The sequence below is a fragment of the Mesoplodon densirostris genome, chromosome 14 (assembly GCF_025265405.1).
Source record: "Mesoplodon densirostris isolate mMesDen1 chromosome 14, mMesDen1 primary haplotype, whole genome shotgun sequence".
In the NCBI taxonomy this organism is placed as follows: Eukaryota; Metazoa; Chordata; class Mammalia; order Artiodactyla; family Ziphiidae; genus Mesoplodon; species Mesoplodon densirostris.
Window position 1 is genome coordinate 50,902,270 of NC_082674.1, and position 23,825 is coordinate 50,926,094.

The window sequence follows — 23,825 nt, forward strand, 5'->3', positions numbered from 1 at the left end:
AGGAAGGACCAGCACCCTTTCTTAAAGACATCGTGCCAAGAACATTCCCCTCTGAATCTTAAATACTCCTCCTAGAAACCCATGCAGGTAGATATGAGTCTTACCAGCTTACGAAGGGGAAAGGCCCAGGGAGGTTAAGTCCCTTGCCTGAGGTCACACAGTTACTAAGTGGCTGAGTCCAGATTTAAAGGTGACTGACCAAATGCTGAACAATGTGGAACACGCTGCCCGTGCTACAGCGGTCAGTGGACAGCAGCACCCAGGACGCCTGCAGAGGCCACCTCAGCACTGTCACGGGGGACCCTCCACAGCCGGAAGGGTAGCTGGACCCCTACCTTCTTGCTGAGGGGCTCTGCAAGGCGCCGGCCAGTCACACACGTGACATTCAAAAGAAAAACCACCCTTCACAAGGCACGTAAAGAAAACCCGTTTTTCTATCTTTAGGTCATTCTGTGCCTCCACAGCCATCTGCAAGAATGGAACTTGGTTTCATTAAACATGATATTTTTGTCAGCTCTCTTATGCTTTTTTTTGTTTTGTTTTCTCTTGCTTTCAATTAAAGGATTTTTCTTCCCTTCCCAGAAATTCTTTGGGGATTTGAAACCCACTTCAAGGAAGGAAAAAAAAAAAAAAGGAAATCATCTTACAGTATTGGTCACCGAGATGGGTGTGAAGACAACAAGCTATAAACTGAAATCAGCTCCATCTCCAAAAGCAAAGAACAGTCTCTAAAAAACTGCTTTGAATTTTAAGAACTAGAAATAATGCTGGCAAACTGGTTTGTCTTTCTTAAAACACAATAATTTTTTTTAAAGCCTCCAAATCAACTCCCAATGGTTACAACCAAGTAAAGAACATAGGCTGAGACTTCAAGCAAAAGTCAGGATGCTCCACCAGAGAAAATTATTTAGCTTTGAAGAAATAAAAATATGAGCAAAAATATGAGCTGGAAATAAAATTAAAATCACACAAGAGCAAATGTGGCGGACACTGGAAGTCAGGCATCCCACCAGCAAATAAAACCAGGGTAGGGCTTCCTTGGTGGCGCAGTGGTTGAGAGTCCACCTGCCGATGCAGGGGACACGGGTTCGTGCCCCGGTCCGGGAAGATCCCACATGCCACGGAGCGGCTGAGCCCATGAGCCATGGCCGCTGAGCCTGCGCGTCCGGAGCCTGTGCTCCACAACGGGAGAGGCCACAACAGTGAGAGGCTCGCGTACCGCAAAAAATAAAAAATAAAAATAAAATAAAATAAAATAAAACCAGGGTAGAATCAGCCAGTGGGGTGGGGAGTCAGGGAAGGGGGCCAGGCTGTATGGGGTTGGGTTGAGTGTTTCCCACTTTGAAATCAAAGAAATGGGCGTGTGTGGGGTGTCTGCCTGCATATATGACTGTCCTTTTCCTCAGCAGAGTCAGGATGAAATAATCTCTCTCTTATCACAGCCTTTGATCTCACAATCCCCTTTGCCCATACTACTAAGATATCCCACATCTCTGCAATTCAACTTTGAATGCTAACCTCCCCCCACCTTTTATTTTTTTGCCTACGCCTGCCCTCACACACTAGTGGCTCTGCTCTGCTTTATGCCTTGCCCATCTTGCAGTGTTTTCGTTAGATGGGAGCCATCGCCATGGCAGAGGCCAGCTGCCACCCGCACATGGGGAGCTCAAGCCAGTATCCCTCCTCCGTGGGGCTGGAGAGGTGTCACAGGAGCAAAAGGGCTACAGGTGTCCCTGAGAGAGGAAGCACTGACCCAAGGGAAGGGAAAGGTCACACTTGCTTAGCAAAGCTCCTCAGCAAGTCGGTTCTTAGGGTCTTTCTCTCTCTCTCTCTCTCATTCTGGCATTCCTGGGAAAATGCTGGTGTCAGGAGCTCATTATGGAGTTTGGCTCAAGAAAAGACTGCCCACCTATATCTTGCCTTTACCAACCATTTCCACTGGGTGTGCATCACTGCCCCCTCACCCCCAACCTTCTGGGTTCCTTCTAAGGCATCTGAACGAAGAGTCTACAATGCAGGGCCCTGGCCTGGAGATCGCCTGGATCCAAAGGTGGATCCCCACCAGCCACCTTTGATCTGACCCATAAGGAAAAGAAAACAAGATTCTGGATTCAGACACACCCTGGTTCCAACTGATCTGGCTGGGGCCCCTTAACCTCCTTGGGGCTGAGTTTCCTCATCTCTGAAACGAAAATCACAGTATCCCCCTCACATGTCTTTTGTGGCAATGACATTTAATCATTCATGTAAAATGCCTACATAGGAGCTTCCCTGGTGGCGCAGTGGTTGAGAGTCCACCTGCCAATGCAGGGGACACGGGTTCGTGCCCCAGTCCGGGAAGATCCCACATGCCACGGAGCGGCTGGGCCCGTGAGCCATGGCCGCTGAGCCTGCGCGTCCGGAGCCTGTGCTCCACAACGGGAGAGGCCACAGCAGTGAGAGGCCCGCATACCAAAAAAAAAAAAAAAAAGCCTACATAATCCAGTGTCCAGCACGTAATAGGCACTGAACCACAATGGTTCCTGCTCCAACAGCCCACAACTAGTTTATATTTCACAACAATAATTCAAACCACTTACTGAGTCTTTACTGCTTGCCAAGTACCACCCTAAGTATTTTGCATAGATAATCTATTGCATCTTCAAAAATAAAATCCTCTGAAGTACCATCCTTATTCCCCTTTTATATGCCAGTCTCATGCCCCTTAGTAAGCTGCAGAGGTAGAATTCAAACCAGGATCCTCTCGACTTTAAAAATCCTGTTCTTGGGACGTCCCTGGTGGCGCAGTGGTTAAGAATCCTCCTGCCAGTGCCAGGGACACGGGTTTGATCCTGGTCCGGGAAGATCCCACATGCTGCGGAGCAACTAAGCCCATGCGCCACAACTACTGAGCCTGCGCTCTAGAGCCCACAAGCCACCAATACTGAGCCCGCAAGCCACAATTACTGAAGCCCGTGCGCCTAGAGCCCTGCTCTGCAACAAGAGAAGCCACCGCTGTGAGAAGCCCACTCACCGCAACAAAGAGTAGCCCCCGCTCACCGTGACTAGAGAAAGCCCGAGCGCAGCAATGAAGACCCAACTCAGTCAAAAAAAATACCCTGTTCTTTCCTGCACATCTGCTGCTTCCTGTATCCTCACAATATTCATGAAAACTTTTGCCTGTGTGGTCTTTTTAAAGGTTTCTCTCTTAACATTTTCCCTTTCCCATTTATTTATTCATAAACAAGTTTTAGCTTGCTTAAGATAAAAAGTATCAGTGACTTTCCCTATTCTGATTTATCAATACATGATCCACAGCTAAGTACCTCCTGGCACATTAGCAAAGCAGAGATATCCATAGAAATCAAATTGCTCTTTGCCAAACCCCAAGTTTTAGCTTGGTTAAAAAAACAAATTTTTTCATATTTTGGGGGACAAGAAATCTGTATCTTCTTCCTAAGGCAGCATCCACCCTGGCTACAGCCTTCACAAAACCCAGTTTTCATTCATCTATCCTAAGGCACAATACAAATTTTAAAACTTTTATTATTTGTGAGTTAAGCCTCTGCATTCACCTTACACTTTGTTCTCCAAGCCCCAGCTCAAATCCCCCTAGACAGCCTCCCCGTTTCTTTCAGCCCAAGGCCCAATCCCCACATCTTGATGTGTCACAGAGCTCAGAGCCTGTTCTCTGGCACTTCCTTAAAGGGTTTTCTAAGTGTTTCACATATGGACATCTTGTCGACCTAAGAAGCTTATGAATTCCTCAAAGGATGGGATCTTGTCTTCTGTTGATTTTGAAACTCCTAAAGTGCTTAGTACTTTACTTGGCATCAAGTAAATGCCTAGTAGAATGTCCACAGATGTAATTACCCTCTTAAGTACTAAAAGTCACAGGCATACCTCTGTTTTTTCTTTGGAAGTTACCACCAGCCCTATCCGACTGCCCAGGTCAAACCAGAATGATGTATGGTCCAGCAGAGACCAAACTAGAGGTCAGTAAGCCAATCTCCATGACCCAGGTGACCTCCCACCTCATGAAGATCATCCAACCAGTCCAACCCAACCCAGCCCCTCCTTGCCCTGAACTCTTCATTTACAAGGAGGCACAGGCATCAACACTTCCTTCTTCTGATAATAACACTCCCCCATCCAACACTTTGGAAACTGCTCTTCTCCCAACATAACCAATGGTTCTGATCAGGGCCGAGTATCTCATCCCTCTGGCTACAATGATTCGTCCAAGGATAACCATAAAGATGAGCAACCCATCTCTCTGGTCACAATGATTGGTCCAGGGATGACCCAAGCTGGGCCAATGAGACCATTCCCCATAGATTTTTCTAACTGGAACTGGCAGAGAGGAACTCCTCCCTCTCTGAATTTGAGGGTGTAAGCATGAAAATCAGGAGCTGCCTGTTCTCTTTTGGAAGAGAGAAACCACCTGTGTTTAGAGAAAACGAAGGAAAAAAACAGAAGACAGAACTTGAGAATTGACCACGGTCGAGCCCTGGCTGCAGTGATTCCAAAGGCAGCCCCTGCTGCTCTGCTGAAGACTAAGTAATGGGATCCCAGATCTCCCTTTTGCTTAAGTTGGGTTTCTATCAACTTGCACCCAGGGGCTTCCCTGGTGGCACAGTGGTTGAGAATCCGCCTGCCAATGCAGGAGACACGGGTTCAATCCCTGGTCAGGGAAGATCCCACATGCTGCGGAGCAGCTAAGCCCATGCGCCACAACTACTGAGCCTGTACTCTAGAGCCCGTGAGCCACAACTACTGAGCCTGTGTGCCGCAACTAGTGAAGCCCACGCACCTAGAGCCTGTGCTCCACAATGAGGGAAGCTACCGTGATGAGAAGCCCGTGCAACGAAGAGTAGCCCCCGCTTGCTCCAACTAGAGAAAGCCTGTGAGCAGCAACAAAGACCCAACGCAGCCAAAAATAAACAAATAAATTTATTTAAAAAAAAAAAAAAACTTGCACCCAGAGTGTCCTCATAACATATCTACTTCCCAGGAGGGGCACGTAAATTAATTAGTCCAGGAACAAGTATGGATTAGGCTGTCCTGCACAAGTGGGTGCCAAGAACTGAACCATGGATTCCTCTTGAGCAGGGCCTCTGATGGGCACAGGAAGGGTGTTTTCAGGTAGTGCTTCTCAGCCTGCTGTGACCTGGGTCATGGCCTGCAGCATCAAAGGCTCATGACCGAAACCCCTGGGAAAAATGCCCCCTTCTTCCCTGCTGGCTGCAGTAGCTGATGGGCGAAGGGACTCACCAGCCTCCTGGTTGATTGTGTGAGGGAGAGGCCTGCTCTCCCTGCTCTAAGAAGACAGGTAGCACCAGGCGATTCTGCAGCAGAGTCTGCTTTTCCATGTCAAGACGGCAGCAAAACAAAAGCCTAGTATTACCAACCTAGTATGAAAAGCTGAACTGGCAATCAAAGCCTGAGACATCTCCACTACATAGGCAGAGAAATGCCTGGCTGCCTTTTTCCAGGCCACCACCAGGCTCAAATGAGAGAATAGCAGTAACTACAACTTCCTTAGCAGGCGCTATGCACTGAGACTTTACATGCATCCTCTCATTACATTCTCACAGCATGGCCTGGCACAGGCCAGAAAACTCTGGTCGCATTTTAGAAAAGAAACCTTACCCAAAACATAAAACTGCCAAGTTACAGCGCCGGGAGTACAAACCATGTCTATATTAGCAGTGTTTGTGCTTTAACCATCATGTCAGTCCTCCACCTGGAGATAGCACTGTCAGACTTAAGGGGAAAAAACAGAAAACACAGGACACCCAACTACCTTTGAATTTCAGATAAAAAACAAATAATTTTTTAGTTTAAGTATGTCCTATGCAATATTCTGGGTGGACATATATTAAAAGATTATTGGTTATTTGTCTGAAATTCAAATATAACTGGGTATTTTGTACTCTCTTTGGTAACTCTACCTGGAGATCCACTTTATGAATGCACTTGCAAAATGGCAGAGTGCTACACAGAGTAAAATTCTTTGGCTTTTAATCCTAATTCCCATCTAACTGAGGACAGGCACTGTCCTGGGACATTCATATCCACAGCTATAAATCCAGACAAGCACCCAGCCCGAGCAGCTTTCCATGGCCCTTGTGGAAATCAGATAAGCTCTAAGCAGAAAAGACACTTGGATAAAGTTCACTAGGATTCAGAAAAAATATTAACCACCCATATGTCCTCTTCCACCACCCACACACTGCCCTTCCCAACAGCTGGGGGATCTCTTTTTAAGCCTCTTATCCTCCTTTCCCACCCCTTCAATACCTAGATGGCAAGGTCATCCCACTTGCTAAGTTTCTGGCCACTGCATGTCAGTCTTGTCCTAGAGTCTGGGGAATGTTACTGTAGAGATACAGGCCCTACACTCAAGGCATCACACTGTGACTGAAAAGACAGTGTACAATTAAGTGCAGGAGTGTAATGATACAGTTCCCACTCACTGGGCACCTTGTCCTCACCAGGCATTGCGCTAGCTACATTCGCAGAGAGGATCTCATATAATACGCCCAACACCTTGTCCAGAAATCACGAGCATCCTGTCTGAGCAGCTGGAAACCACCAGGAAGCTCCCACCCTGCTGTTAGAGATGCCAGATGAGACACTGGCTTCTTATTTGATGAATAATTAAAATCACCAATCTGAGTATATTAGGATAAGGGGCCCTGCTCTTTTCCATTTCTTACTTTCCTCATACACAATGCCTTAAACTGATTAAGATGTTCATGCCTCAGGGACACTTAGAGTACAAACTGGACTGGGTCCCAAAACATGGCCCCTGTCAGAACACATGTTATGGCCAAAGAATAGCAGAAAATGGCTCCATGATCCCTCCTTTGTGGACAGAGGGAGAAAGACAATGCCTGAGTTTCCTTTCCCTAATAAAGGTCTGTGGTCCTACCAGTCACCTCCTCCCAGATCACTTTCACCCAGACTTTCACTTCTGTCTGGCAAATGGCTGCCCTGCCCTAGGTGACAAATGCCCTTCTATTGTCTCATTATGGATTCCTAATCTCTTCTCATTTTTCTCCATAATTCCAGTTGATAATAGTCATCAACTTTCTCTCACTGTAGAAGAGGACTTCGAGATAATGTAATCCCTTTTATTCATAAGCAGCTGAAGGAGATGATTCAACAAGGGTTTTCCAAAATCTAAGAAAAACAGAGCAGAATCTAACAGGTTCACAGAGGCCACACTACTTCCAACTTCCTTTACCACTTTTTCCAGCTCAGCCCCTGGGTACCCTGGAAGCATTATGCCTAAGCACTTTTAATGCTATCAACACTGCCAGATTTCCTAAGAACAGTTTCTCATCTTTTCCCAATAACTTACTCCCCCTTGCCCCACTTCTCAGCCTGGCCTTGTCCAGGCTTGGCTACAGCCATCTTGATTCACCTCTCACTTAGGGAGTGCAATGGAACTCCTTGTAAGGTGACTTGAAGCCAAGAGACCAGAAAGCAGCCCACCTCAGATGCTGCTTTTGTTGGTTTAGGCTTTGGAAGAATCTAGTTTTATCATCCAGGAAATATGATGTGACACCTTGGATAAATGAATCTGGAAACGAGAAAACAAGATCCTATTGAACTTGCATGTCCTGCTTTTATCATCCTCTCTTCATTTTCTGGAATATAGCATTAATTGCTTCCATACTAAACATTATATCTGCTTTCAATCCCAGAGTCTCCAATGCTTCATAAGGAATGCTCAATGTAAGTTTTTTCTTTGTTTGTTTTCTTTGTTTTGCTTGCTCTTTCAAGGTCTTCATTTTACACCACTAACTTGTGGCTTAGAGGACTGTTTTGTTTCTGCATTATCCTGTCTGGGAGGTTGTTTGTTTGTTGCATTTTATTACTATTTTTAAGAGATCCTAGGATCCTAACTTTGGTTCCAGTATCTGATATTTGACCTCATTCTTAGCTTTTTGCCTCTAATGCTTCCTTTTCATCACCTAGAACATTCCATCTTACTTTGGACCTCTCTGAAATCCCTACCTGTGTCCATAATCCTTCTCAAATCCCCCATTACTCTTCCCTTGGTTGTGAGTTCTTAAATAAAAGGGTCAGTAAAAAAATTTTCCCCTCAAAATGAGATACAGCCAACCAATTCCCCTTCACCACTTTTACAGTGAAACTCAACTTAAAAATCATATAGTTTTTGGAATTTTTCTTTCAGACCTGAGCCCATGCCAGTCACGTCTGTGTTCTTTACAAATGGATGGTTAGTCTTGCCTCACAGTAACTTTTCCTCTCTAATCCTTCCCCCAAAACGTTTTCTCCCTGTCAGCTCACCACTGACTCTCTGCAAATCATCCTGTGATCCCATGTAGAAAAGATATGATACACAAATAAATTGTAGTGTCTTGTGCTTGGGGGTTATAACTGAAAACAGATTTGTAGTCAGAAAAAAATGACGTGTATAGCACAAATATAATATATATATAATGCTACATATATGGTACATATGTCAATAGCCTTAAAACCAGCATGATAATCTGCAAAATGAAACGCAACTTCTGCCCAAACATCCTAAGATCTTTAAAGTGAAACAAGTGTCTCATGGGTGATAAAGGTATTCAAAACCCTAGTTGTATATACTTTATCCATGTGTACAATTACATCCTGTTTAGCACTTTACCTCAATAATCATCTCATATGCTATTACCAGGGCTAACACTTGAGTGCTAACCCAGTGCCAGCACTCTGCTAAGCAGCATACATGCCTTAACTTTTCATTCTCACCAAAACCCCATGAGGTAGCTATTCTTATCATTCCTGTTTTACAGACAAGGAAACCAAGGCTTAAAGGGAATTTGTAACTTGCCAAAGTTCCCATAATTTGGCAAGATGACAGTGAGAATTAGAGCTCAAGCTCATCCACCTCCAGAGCTGGTCGGGGTGACCACCCTCATGTGCTCCTCCTCTTGAAGGGTCCCGAGGAGAGTGACCTTTTAAACCTATACAAGGCTCCGGAGTTTGCGGTCCTCCCACCAGCCTGCTCACCAGGCGACTAATCAGTCAGCAGTGCTGGAGTAGGTCAAGCTTTGCTCCCCATCTTTTATGGAGTATAAAGATGATTAATTGCTTACACAGAAATTGATCTAACCACTATTTTATGAAAAATGCAGGATTTCCGTAACTCTAAAGGAACTTCTCAAAGAAATTTGAATTAGGGAACAAAGTAATTTAATTTTTCCATCCCATTTTTAGCTACTGATTAATGTAGAGTCCTGAGTGTTGGAAAGACTTAGGGAGATCAATAAGAATATGAACCCTTATGGAAAGGTTTGCTATGAGAAAGAATTGTAGCTCAGGGTCTTCGATGGAAAATAGCCAAAGGTTAGAGTCCACGGACACCGGTGCTATGGGCAGGGAGTGGGGCGGGGGACAAACTCTCATGCTACTGTGACTTTTAACATTTCTTCTGAACCCAAGCTCTCTCCTGGTCAAGGAGATAGTAATCCGCTCCCGTAACATGTTGAGATCAGGAGGGAGAGGCAACAGTAGGGCTGGCAACCGCAGCCAGGCGACAATATCGGGTATAAATGGCGCCCTCCCTCATCACCCTCACAGCCCAGCAGACTACCCCCAGCTCTGTCCTATTAAGAAGAACACCCCTTGTCTCTCAGGCTGCAGTTGGTCAGGATTAACCCCTCCCACCCCCTCACCCCACACCCCAGCATTCCCCCTCCTTCCAACAGTCCTTTGGACAGACATGACTGACAAGAGTACCACAGGCAATGATGTCACAAAGAGAGGGGGCAGTGTGCCCTGTTAGACCATCTTTCACTCCAGTGGACTCGCCTTCACAGACAAATTGATTTGCAAAGGTTCAGGCTGCCAGCCTGGGCTGCTTTGCATACAGAACGCTCCCTGGTGACACAATAAAAAGTGGCCAGGCTAACAGAGGAGCACAGCAGGGTCTGGCCAGTTCAAAGTCCAAACTCCACACCCCCTCACCTCAGTCTGGTTTGAAAGGTCACTGTGTGTCTGGGAAAATAGTCGCAGGATACAATCCTTTATTAAAGGTCACTATTTTTCAACAGCACTTAACACACACTTACACACAAATTGAGACTGGAGAGGGGAAAAAAAACAACTGGGGGCTGCATCGTATTGTATATTGTGCTTGCAAGATTTATGTCTTGTGGTCACCAGCAATAAATACACACTGCTTCAGTATTAAAGTTCACATTAATCCACTGATCCTCCCTCCCCTGGAAATCAGCCTCTTCTTTGCCAGGAAGATAGGGGCAACCAAGACTTTTGTCCATCCCTTTTGTTCCTTCCCCATCTTTTCCTTCCCTTGTTGCAAGATTTTAGTTTAGTTTTTGGTTTTTTGTTTTTAATTATGGGTGGGTGTTCTTATTATCACTGATGTACACTCATAGAGCTTTAGTCCTGGTAGTTCCCTCTCTTGCACTGTGCAGGATGTGTGCCTAGCATTTGAATCCAAGACCATGTGTACTCATCATGCCTGACACTCAAGTGTGCGTCTGTGGATCTGTATGTGTCCCAGACCTGGAGAGGCAAAAGTCAAGTTCTTTTCTGTGCTCCTTGTGAAAATCCAGGGGAGCACTGTAGCTAAACCAGTGGCCATAAAGCCATCAGGGAGACTGCCAGCCCTGCCTTTTCATTATGTTGTATATTTTATTTGAGTAAATACTTCCGATACAAGCAAAAATAGCAACTGTATTTTCCTCCAGTAACAGACAGCTCATGTTTGGATCCCAAAGAATGTTAACAATAGCAATCCCTGCATTCATAACAAAAGAGATTATCAAAGAAGTCAGCCTGAGCTGTTAGATTAATTTAGGCAAGAATTGCAAAAGGAAATATTTAGAGGAAATTCTATGAATTTCAAATAGCCAGCAAAATATATAATGTTGAGGATTCCACTCTGCTCTGTAGCACATTTTTTGCAAAGCTCTTGCTAGTGATAGATTTCTGAGCTATCAAAAGCACATTAATTTTTTCTGATTAAAACAGCTGTGAAAATATACAAGTGTAACTGTGAAAAATCCGGGGCTTATTGTAATACTTTAAGCAAAACAAGGATAACGGATTTTTAAATACGGACTTGCCAAAAGTAAAATATCTAACACGGGAGAACTAATTCCGCGTGTGCTTCTAATATTTTGGCATAAATACTCTAATCCTCTTGTCCATCCCGTTGGCACCTCGTCTACAGTTGACTTGTTAAGGGCAAGTTCCTTTGTAATGTCGTCAGCACCTCTCCGTAGTTATTGACTGTGCTCTCATTAAAACGGCAAGATCACAAAAACGGCAGAAGTGAGAAGAGGTGGGAAGGAAGCCCACACCTCACTACAAAGGTATTCAGTAAGGCAAAAAAACCTAAAGGCGAAAATGATAGAACATGACAGAAGTGAAACTGTCTGACAAGGAGGAGGGAGAAGGGAGGGAGAGGGAGGAAAAGGGACAGGAGGAGAGAGGAAGGAGGAGGACCGGGATGAGAAGGGGGAGCCTTCTGGAGGCGGGGCTGGAGTTCAGTGACTCTCTTTCCATGTTTCTGTTTATTTATAAAAATACAAGGGATCACAAAGACCAAGTTCGAGTTGCTTACCATGTTCACCCAGAGTTATGCAGTGATACAGTCCACGAATGGTGTACACACACACACAAACTCACAGTCACACACAACTTATCTTCTTATTATTTAAAAATAAATCCTTTGGGGAGGAAGATGTCAACTTCTGTTGCTCATACCCCTGATTTGGGCTTGGCTGGTAATGATGTTACTGTGTACCTAGACTCTTCATTCCCTGATCGACTGCCTCAAAAGGGGTGACCTCATGAATAAAGTCATTGTATGATTCAAAAGCATGGGGGAGACGCGCCTAACTACAACAAGATGCCTTTTGGGAACCACCCAAAATTCAGCGCCCCCAACTCTGAAGACAGCATAAAGACTGAGAAGAAAAGAGAAAAGAAAGGAGCAAAGAAACTCTCTTTCCTCTCCCCCCTCGGCTGCAGGCTGGAAACAAGGCTGTGCTATGTGCTGCACTGACCCTCTGCAGGCTCCCATTCAGACAGAAGTGTTGGGATCGGGGCCCCCTGTTGGACAGTGAGGTGGTGGCCAAGTGTTCCCCGTGGCCGCGTAGAGCGCCTGCCTCTGAGAGCATGACACAACTGCCGCCGCCTCTCAAAGCCCTTCGGAGGGCTCTGTAAGGAGAGCCGCCTGGGATTCCAACCCACAGAGCCCCCAGCACGTTCAAAGGCAGCACGTTAATGCATAAAATGCCTGGATTTGGCCGAGGTATTGCATCTGTCTCCACAAATGCTGCTTTTAGGACAGCAAAGGAGGCAGCGTCAGATTCTGAGGCGGGTTGGGAACGGCTGAACTGGGATGGCCCTTCTCTCCCCTCCTCTTGACTCGCTCTCCCTCCAGCCTCCACCCTGCCCCCTCCCCAGCCAGGTGATTAATTCCAAGCTCCAAGACAGTCTCTAAAGGGATGCACGTTCGTTCGTTTGTTCGCTGCAGTGACACCCAGTGCTAGAGGAGAGACGAACAAGCAGAGGCTTCTCTGCTGCCAGCTGTGGCCAGAAGCCTGCAAGTCTCCTCTGGCCAGGCTGAGCGTGTCCTGTTCCCCGGGCATCTGGGCAATCTGACCCAACCCGGGTGGGGTGCTAAGGGCCACGGTCTTAGATTTGATGATGCCCTGCATCCCAGGAGGGTTCCCGGTGCTTTTTGCCCAGTACAATGGTGCCCTCAAGCCCTGGCCTCTTCCTCTACACCCTGATTCTCCTGTCCAGGACCACTCCACCCACACTCATATCTGTGCTCGATCCCACCCTCCCCTCCCCATCCCAGGAAACCTGTGGTCAGGTATCCATGCGTACCACCCATCCAAGTACCTTCCAGGCAAATATCACCTCTCACTGTAAGAAATGGACTTTTCCATGCACTACAAGTCCCTGTGATTGTCCTTCCTGATGGACAGAGTCTGGCTCACACAAAGACCTCCCACAGCACAGTGGACCCTCAGGCTGAAAAACTACCATAATTTTTCTCCAAGGCTCATTGGTTTGGGACATTTTCGTTTTTCGTTTTTGCAGGATCCAGTATTTTCTCATCTTTTTATCATTAAAGCCTATGATGATTATGTGTGAATGTGTGCATGAGTATGTGTGTTTGTGCAAATCACACCGAGGGAAATAGTGATGCAGTCATCCTTTGGTCAAAGGGGGTGGGGGGTGGGGTGTCTCAGTTGCTCACAGATTTTGAAGACACAGGCATCCAGAAGGTTTTGGGTCAGTGTGTCAAGACTATCAGCTCCATGTGGGCAGGGACTTTGGTCTGTATACTGCTTTAGCCCCAGCACCTAGAACAATGCTGGCTGTCACTTCATGCTCAATAAACATTTATTGAAAAGTTTTATATGCTGAAGAATGCAAGCATGTGTCTCAGTGGTTTCTGGCATTTCTTTTCGTTTTCACAGATTAAAAGAAAAATTGCCTGGGCAGGAGATCGACACCATCCTTTTTGCTTATTGAGCCTTTCTTTTGTGGTCCCTCAAGGGGAAGAAGACAAGGCAAATACATGCATGTATCTGGGCATTCACACATGTGTGTGCGGGTGTGTGCAGGTCTGTTGGGGGCGGGTAGCATATAGCATATAATAGGTGGTTTTTTCCCCTTTGTTATGTCTGGTCCAATCCCTCTGCTTCTTTGCTGCCCAGGTCATGCACCTGAGCTCTGTTATAATAGCAGTTACAATGGTTTTGACAGCCTTATGAGTATAGTTCGGAAAACAGCTGTCACGGAAATTAGCAAGTTTTGCCAACAGCTCAGCTCTGAGGTGATGGGAGCCCAGGCCGGGACAGGAGGAGTTAACCGAGATGAGTGAGGTGTTTTGCAAAGTCCCAAATCCCTAAACTCCCACAAAGATCTTTTTTTTTTTTTTTTTTTTTTTTTTTTTTTTTCTGTACGCGGGCCTCTCACTGCTGTGGCCTCTCCCATTGTGGAGCACAGGCTCCGGACGTGCAGGCTCAGCGGCCATGGCTCACGGGCCCAGCCGCTCCGCGGCATGTGGGATCCCCCCAGACCGGGGCACGAACCCGTGTCCCCTGCATCGGCAGGCGGACTCTCAACCACTGCGCCACCAGGGAAGCCCCCACAAAGATCTTTGATGGCTGTGATCAATAGATTCTCAGACCACAGTGACATAACCTTGTTGTGGCTCGGCAAGGGTACAGTGGCTAAAAAGGCGTGGAAAGGTGGAAAGGTGGGAGGAGCAGGGAGAGAGCGTGAACAGAAGGGGATGAAGATCTCATAGGCCCTACCCTGCACCCCCAGCACCTCCTTCCCACACCCACCCCTTCTTCAACAGGCATCACACAGCAAGTGACTGGTAATGGTTCTTTGGCCTTGTACAGCTTTTAAAATCCTTCAGCTGAAGCATCTCAGCTCCAGTCGCCAGCAAAGCTTGAGCACCCTTGAGACCCTGGTGCAGATAATCATCATCCACTCAGTGACAAGAAGCTGAGCGCCGCTTCGGTACCAAGGAGACCGAATGTGGCAGGGCACCAAGGTGCCATCTCAGACGCATCCAAGCAGCCGCCATGGCGGCAGCCGCAGCACGCAGGGAGGTGTGTGTGTGCAAGTTGTTGTTTTTTCCCCCTTCTCTTCTTCTTCTTCATCTTCTTCTCCCTCTTTCCTCTCAGCCTCCTCAGAGAATCCTTTCTCAAGAGGGATGCTGTTAACGCAGCAGCTCTTAGCAGCCTTCCCGTTACCCAGAGCCTGCTGGACCAAATTGAATCCTGTAGTCAATACTGTTAGAAAGGAAAATGACACTAATTTGTGTAAAAGTGTAATCAAAAGGCAGTTGGGTGATTTTTCTTGCTTTCATAGAAATGTGGGTTTGAGTTTATGATTATATAAAAGAGAGCCAGCCGGTCAGCAGCTTCCTGCCTTCCTTCCAGCACTTCCCAAGCACTCTTTTTGCCGTGTGACAGCATTATAGTTAATGGTGTTGCATTATGTATACAATACACTGTGGATGGTACAGCTGGCTGGGATGGTCCTGCAGACCGGGGTGCTGATGGGTATTTACTCACCAGCTGAAAGGACGAAGAGAGAATATCTAGAAATAAAGGAAGAGCCATCCCTAATACACACAGAACTCAAACCCCCGGCAGCTTGGAACAGCCGGTGAATTTCCAGATCGCAAATGTCCCTGCGTTTATATTCCCTTTTCCACCTCAAGCCTTTGGCTCACATTTTCCATTCACAGAGCTCCCTGGCAAACTGAAGATGGTCTAAACAAGGAATACCACATCCCTTGCACGTATTAAAAATAGCTCTCCAAACAGCCCAAAATATTTTCATTCCATTGTCAACTTTCCATCTCACACCTTAACAAGGGGCAGTCCTCAGAGAGGGACAGCTCCGAGCAATTATCCTTTGCATGTATGACTTCAAGGCCAAGTCACCAGGCCTCAATCCCCTGCCCAGAAGCAGGTCAATTTTCCCATTAAGCAGTTGTACAAAGGAGACGCAGACACTGGAGGTCTGTGGAACGGAAGACACTGTTCCATTCCCGACGCCGTGAGGACAGAGGTGGGCAGTGCATATGCAGCGTTGCAATCCCCCAGGGGCGCATGAACGTTAGGCACTGACCACTACACTGGAAGAGGTCACAGTAATGAAGCCTGGGGCCTGGGAGAGTGGAAAAGGAAACCATCTTTGCCCTGAAAGTACGGAAAGTTTGCCAGGAACCGGAGCAGAGGATTTTAGGATCCCCGAGAGCCTGACGAAATAAAGCTACATCTTTAAAGAGTTATTTAAGGGATTGGCCTTACTCAGGGGGCACCGAGGAGGTGGGAGCCTGCATGTGAAACTCCAGAGACAGCAGGGACAGTCTTAGGGCCTCTCCTTCCCCAGTCATGCCCCCCAACACCCCAACAAGGAAGAGCTGTCCCTATGTGCTGACCAAAATTTGAATTCACTTAGTTGATTCATTCATTCAATAAGATGTACTGTTCACCTACTATATCCCAGGCACTGTGCTAGGTCTTGGGGATACAACCGTGAACCATACTGACAAAAATATCTGTCCCCATGGAACTTACATTCTATCCCTCCACGAAGGATGAAGCCTTTCAAATGACAATGAGAGATGCAAACAGTCTGGGGAAAGATAACTAAGACATAAATGACCAAGGTCTGTGTTTTCTATAGGATTTTTAGTGAGGGAGGGAAAAGGAGCATAGCACCAAGTTGAGAGGGAAGAAGGAAGTGAGGGACGAAAATTCAAAAGCCTAAGGCACCGAGGCAAGATTCACCCACTTTGCAATTCTGCTGAGGTTAGTGCTGGTAATGAAGAGGTGATCACGCAAATACCCCTAGCATTAAATGCCAAGATTCTGAGTTACTGTTATATTTATAAGAGACAAGAAACTGGCAAAAATCTCTGCTCAGCTGTCAGTAAGCCTGGGTTCCAGAACCAGGTCTAAATGCAAAACTCCAGGGCCCCCCAATATTTGGACCAGTAGAGAAACTCCCCCTGATCTCTGTCTAGGCAACTGGCCTCCTCTTTCTTCCCCAGGGCTTCCCACAAATCTCTGTAATGCCAGGAGCCCAAACAGGTCAACCAGCACCCTGTTCACTGGAAAGCATCCAGCAATTTGTAAAACAAAAATTCTTTCCCTAAAATTCTGGTGTGCTGTTCAAACTTATTAAAAAACTTGACCCCTTGGGCCTCCCTGGTGGCGCAAGCGGTTGAGAGTCCGCCTGCCGATGCAGGGGATACGGGTTCGTGCCCCGGTCTGGGAGGATCCCATATGCCGCGGAGCGGCTGGGCCCGTGAGCCATGGCCGCTGGGCCTGCGCGTCCGGAGCCTGCGCGTCCAGAGCCTGTGCTCCGCAACGGGGGAGGCCACAACAGTGAGAGGCCCGCATACCGCAAAAAAAAAAAAAACTTGACCTCCATCCTCAACCACTGCAGCACCCAAGAAAGCCACAGATTTCACTCAAACCACATGTCATGCTTTCCCCTGGCCTTCAGAATCAGAGTCCCTGAGTCACAGAAAAGCTGCCTTGCGTCTGAATCATCCTGGAGCTTCTGGCCAGCGGCCTCCCTGCCATCGTGCTATTTCTAGCCCTGACAGAGTCACAATTTTTTTTCTCTGCCCTGATTCCTTTGACCTGCATCATGATATAAACTTTAGCACTGCCCCCGCTACAGAAAGCCTCACTCTTTTCCTCAGTAACTGGCATTATTGCCAATTTTCTTCTCTCATAAGAAGAAAAAAAAAGCTTTCAAGTTACTTCACAGGAATTAAGAAATTAAATAGCATCCACCAAATAAATGGCGCGCACACATACGCACGCGCGCGCGCGCACACACACACACAAACACACACACTCACATGCAACCATCCCAAAACTATTGGCCTGAAAACTTGGCTATCCCACAAATGCTCCTTTCGACATAACTGCGTAAAAAGAGGTCAGGTCTCGGTCTGCAGCCTGAGCTCAGTCTGTGGTCTGCCCAGGGTCACTAAAATAAAAGATCATCCAGAGGGCTGAAAGAACTAAAGTTACTCAGCGTGCACGCTGCCTAGGGGTGCCGAAACAAGGGTGAAAATACAACTCGGTATGTGATGGCTGTGTGGGATGTGAGATCGTGGCTGGCTGAGGGTGCTGAATGGCTCACTGATATATTGGTACAGTTTGGCTCTGCAAAGAATCTAGCTGAAGAGAAAGACCCAAATACACAGAGAGAGAGAGAGAGAAAAGGAGAGAGACCTAGAAGGAGACCAAGTGATCGAAGGAGACAGGATGAGTGACAAGGAGACAAAGAGGCAGGGAAGACAAAGGAGGTGCCCTCCTCTCCTCCATGTTCCCAGAGATTAGAAGTGAAACCACAATGAATAAATCACTATCATGGTTGGTGATGATGGAAACTTCTTTTTCCTTGAGGGGAGGGAAAGCAGACGATGTCTTCTCTCTATCCAATTTTTTAACAGTCTGCAGGAAGCTGGGGAGAAAATGTAGACCAAGGAAAACAATAACAGCAACAGCTGGAAGAAAAGACAGTGACTGGACTAAGAACTGAGTGTGCAAGTTCCTGTGGCCATCAAATTGTTGTGGTTTTATGACTCTGATTTCTCCCTGCCAATAATTTTTTCTTTTCTCCCCCCAGACTTGTTCCCTTAGGCCTCGCTTTACTGAACCTCAGACAATAGTGACCTCAGCATAGAGACATATATCCAGGCAGCCTCAGCCTGAGGCTGGAGACCAGGACACAAAGGGCAAAGGTTTGACCCTAAGAAAAATTTCTCAGGGGGTCGGATCACACTGCCTGGCCGGAGGGATTTTTTTTCCCCTGATATTGTTTTCTCTCTTCAAGTGACTGATTTTCCCAGCCAAATCTTTAACTCCCTTGCAAGAGGAGTGATGTTTGCGTCTCTTCGGGGTTTGGGTGTAGATGTCTGCCTCCTGCCATTTCCCATCAAGGCCATCACTTTTTTTTAAGCTGCGGCATCTCCAAGTCTCAGCTTGATGATACGGGCAATGCAGCCAGGGCTGGACTGCACCAGCTCCCACCTCCCTGGAACCTCCCACCTCCCACCCCTCTCCCTGACCACTGCCTCAGGGGGCCCAGCATCTCTCAAAACTGCTGGGTTATGCATGGCCAATGGGAAGACATTTGTTAGTTGCAAGTGTTCAAATTAACACTTACTCTTGTCTCAAGGTCTGCAGGGAAAACCAAGTCTGACTACTAATTACAGCTTTGGGGGGTGAAAATAAACAGCAGTGTGGCAAGTTGAGGCCTTGGTGCAGAAGAGAACTGTTTTCATTTGGTTGCAGCATTTTGACAGTTGAGGCCCAAGAGCTAGAGAGGGGATCCTGGGGCAGAAAGCCAACTTATCCTGCTCAGGAGAAGTGCAATGTCTTCAGGCCTCACCATTGTACCCTGGGCCTCAGAGCTCCAGGGCAGCATCATTCATCTTTGTTGGCTTTTTGAGAGTGGCAGAGATGGGGAGGAAGTTGTCCCGGGGTCAGTGGAAGACACAAGGGCACTATCATGGTGGACCAACACAGCTGGTCCCTTTCTGCCCTCTGAGCTCAAAATTCTCTCCACTGCCCCAGACCTAACAGAAGTTCCCAGCCTTGCCACTACCACCTATAAAGAGTTTTCTGGCTACTCCAGCTCTTGCAATCTGTTGCCCTTCATTTCTTTGAAGCAATTTTTTTCACCACTCTTTTTTGCCCATGTAATTACCTTGTAGAGTTGGCTCACTTTTAGTTATAATGCTCAGTCCTAATGATATTGTATAATCTGGGAAATATTATCTCTAGTCTTGGGAAATTCTCAGCCATTATACCCTCAAATATTGCTTCTGCATTTTTTCCTCTCTTTTCTCCTCCTGGGACTCCTATTAAACATATGTTGGGGCCTTTTGATCTGTTCTTCAGATCTCTTAACTTTTTTTCATGTTTTTCATTTAATTAGGTCTTTATGCCACATTTTGGGACATTTCCTCAGCTCAGACTTACAGTTTCATATTCATTTTTTTTTGCTGTATGCAATATGTTATCTGGCCTATTGTGTGGGGGTTAAAATATACCAGAAAATTCTTTAATAGCTTTTGCTCCAAGAGGTGGAGTCTAACTCCTCTCCCCTTGAGTTAGGGTTAGTTTTAATGACTTTCATCCAATGAATAGAATATGGTGGAAGTGACAATGTTCAATTCCAAGACTTGGTCATAAAAAACATTGTGGTTTCCTTCCTCTATGCTCTCTCTCACTTGCTCTAGGGCAAGCCAGCTGCCATGTCATGAGGACACATCATAGTGCACTATGGAGAGGCCCACATGGGGAGGAACTGAGGTGGTCTGCTAACAGACCCATGAAAGAGCCATCTTTCCTCCAGCTTCAGTCAAGTCTTCAGATGACTGCAGATCTGGCTGACATTCTCACTACCTCATGAGAGACCTTGAAAAACTAGCCAGCTAAGCAATTCCTGAATTCCTGACACAAAGAAACTGTGAGATAAAAAATGTTCATTGTTTTTAAGCTACTAAGTTTTGACATGATTTGTTAACTAATCTACCCATAGACTCAATTTTTTTTATTCTAGTAACTATTTCTTCATCCCTGAAGTTTCTAATTTTTCCATAACCACCTGTTCTTGTTTCATTCCCTTCTGTTTTTATTTCATTTCTTTGCCCTCCCTTATCTTTGAAAACGTTTAAATTATTTATTAAAAAAATTTTTTTTGATTGCTCTATTACCTCCTTTCTTTGAATGTTGATTCATCCATTTGCTGAGTTTGTTATTTGTCTTTCATGGTGCTGACTTCCTGGGCACTGTGTAATTTTTATTTGTGAAATTATCTTTTATGAAAATTTCTTTCTATCAATATCCAGAAAACCCAGGGCAGTCTTAAGGAGGAATTGATAATTAGACTCAGGTATCTCAGCTCAAAGTAATATGCTTACTAACCATGGCCCTGAGTATACAGCAAGTTCCCAAGGTCCTGTCATGCTGGATTGTGCTTCTGAGGAGCTTAGCCACAACCCTAGGCAGGAAAGCAGGGTTTTTCTGCTGCCTCCCTCCCACATTTAATAGGGAGAGCCTGATCCTAGGCCTTAGCTTTATGTAGGCTGTATAACTCAAGCCTCTGGCTTTCAGAGTAACAGGGTCCCAGCCTGAGCCTATTGATTAATCAGTCCCATTCCCAGTCCCCACAAGCCTAACAGCTAAGTCCTCCTTCAGTGTGGCCCATGTATTAAATTATTTTATGGAAACCTCTGCATTTATGACTGCTGGAAATTTCCTCTCTTGATTTAAGCATTGACTGGGTACTCGTTAAATTTTTTCCCCATCATTTGTAAGTGTTTAAGGTAGAAAGAGGAAGCTTCAGCCAGTGGCCAATATATTTGCCCTGCACCAGAAGTCTTATTTGCTAACCTTCCACATTTATTTTTCCTCTCTCCCTTGTCATACCTTAAGCTTCTAAAAGGTAGGGACAGGATCATGTCCCTTTTTTACTTCTCCTCATTGGAAGAGCAGAATACCTTCAACATGGGAGCTGCTCTATAAATATTTGATTGACTGACAGGTGAGGGGATGATGTGATGAGGAGGTTTGGAAGGAAAAGGAAACAAAACTTCTCCCATATTTCATTAGGACATCTGACCCTTGGATGTGGAATCCTGCTAAGAAGGTGGTTCTTAGCTTTTTCTGGATCATGGACACTTTTAAAACCTAATTAGACTCTCTCTGCAGAAAAAAAAATAAAAATAAAAATAAAATATATATATATATATATATATATATGTAACACACAAATACAAAATTCTACATTCTGTTTCAGAGATCTAAGTAATTTAAAAAGTTAATTCCAAAGTATAAAAATGTTTCTTGTGTCCCTTAACAAAATTTCTTTTGGTGTTCTGAGTTACTTTTTTTTCTTGCCACTTACCAAATATCTTTTTTTTTTCTTTAATCATTAGAAATCACCCTGTCCAGTGACCTCTCTTGACAGACATGGAAACTGAGGCCCTGAGAGCCTATGTGACTTACCAGAGCAAATCATGGTCTGACCTCTGGCTAGATACATCTCTAAGAACAGCTATTTTCCACTATCTAGACTGCTTCTCCACGTAACTTTGGGACTAGGTACACTCCTACTTGGTCGCACCACAGAAAAGTTAGATCTAATTCTGTCAGTAATGATACTAATTTTTTCCTAATATGTTTACCCTCCTTTACAAATATCCCCTTGTACCTGGCCTTTTTCTGTAAGTCACTAAAGTTAACTGGTACATCTGAAAATGGTACTTACAATCTCAGATCCCTTAGCCAATTGAATCTCAGCCCCCTTAGCCAACTGAACTTGTCATGCTCCCATCTGTCATTCAAGGTCAATTCAGCCAACATTTATTGATGTCTGGTATTTACCAGAAACTGCTCTCAACACTAAAAATACAGAAATGACCCAGGGCACACTGGGCTCATTGGCTAATGGAATGATGGACATGTGGGCATGTAACTATAAAAAAATGTACATAGTGAACTAGGGATATGTATAAAGTGGATACCCTTCTAATAAAGAAAATTATAATTAATTTGAAAAAGTAGAAATTGTTTAAACCACATCCTCAATTCACCATAGAACAAATCTAGAAATTATTAACAAAAGTGATAATCCCCTACCAAAATACCCTTAGCTCCTTGAATTTTTAAAAATTCACTCATAAATAATTTCAGTTAAAGAAGGAGAAAAAGTATAGCTCAGGACTATACAGAAAATTATAAACATGAACTTAGGAGATGCTCTCAAATCTACAGTTAGAGGGCAAATATATAGCCTTAAATGTTTTCATCAGTAATTTGTAAAAGGATAAAAATACATAAACTAAAATTTCAAATCAAATGACTTAGAAAAAGTAAAGAAGAAATGATTAACAGAAATTAATGTATTAGAAAAGAGTTGGTCTTATATATAAATTTAAGAGAAAAATATAAATATTCAAAATTAGGAGTAAAAAAGTGTATAATCCACCAACATGAAAATACTTTTACTTATATAAGAATCTCATGTGCCACAGTATAACAAATAAAAAATAAAATCTCTGTAAAATAGATAACTTTCTAAGAAAATGCAGATTATAAAAACTGTATCCAAAAGAAGTAGGGAACTTAAACAAATAAATGCCATGGAAGAAATTGGAAAAGTTTGCCAAGGGATTAGACCCAGATGGCTTTATGGGCAAATTCTTTCAAACTTTCAAGAAATTGACTATTCTATTGCTATATAAAATGTTCCAGACCATATAATTTTTTGAAATCTCCCTTGTTTATTTTGTGAAGTTAGCCTAATGCCAATACAAAAATCTGACAAAGACAAAAGCAGCACAATAAACATTCTAACAAAACTCTGGCCAATCTCATATTAGTAGAAGTAAAAAGATCAAAACACTTCAAGGAGGGTTAAGTACGCTCATTATTCCCACTGTAGTTAAATTTTTTTTTCTAGACGTTTAGCCAATGCAGTAAGACAAGAAGAAATAAGAAATGTAAACATTGAAAAGGAGACCAAATTAGCATTATTTGCATAACTGATAGTCACCATCCACAAAACTCAAGGTAGTAAACCATTGAAACAAATTACCCAGTAAACTAGACAATTACAAAATAAATATATACATAACAGTAGCTTCTTAAAATAGCAGCAATAACTACCCAGCAAACATAAAGGGTAAAAGCTTCCATTTCTAATAGCAACAAAACTATAAAGTAACTTGGAATAAATTTAACAAAAATGTGCAGGATCTTTATAAAGTTAATGACATGCTTCACAAAGATCTATAAAGAATAGAAAGAGTGTTATATAGTGTATCTGAAAGGTGAGACTTAATATTGGAAAGCTGTAAATTCTCCCCAAGTTAATGGACTTTTACTCAAAATAACAGTGAGAATTTAGGGAATCTAAAAAAAATGGTTTTGAATTTCAAAAACTGTTTTGAAAAAATCAAGAATAATGACAAGCTGAACTTCAGCTGCCAAAACAAATTATAAATCTAGTAAATAAAACAATGCAGGACAGAACAGTAAGCACCAAAACAGGACCAACCAGATAAAAACTTAGTCTAGGAAATGTGTGCCATTTCAAATGAACAGGAAAGATAAAAATTTTAAGAATGGTTTCTAGGACTACTGGGCAACTATTTGAAATAAAATGTAAAATTCAATCCTTACATTATATGGCATGTCAAAACTCCAAATGGATTTTTAATGTTCAAAAAATAAAATAAAATGTTCAAAAAATAATGAAAGAAC

The 23,825-nt window shown here is 44.5% G+C and overlaps 1 pseudogene; it reads left to right on the plus strand.

The window, feature by feature from the left end:
- The first annotated feature begins 212 nt into the window (after positions 1–212).
- The window catches only part of LOC132501340 (small ribosomal subunit protein uS19-like), an 81,391-nt pseudogene continuing 57,778 nt past the window's right edge, over positions 213–23,825 (plus strand).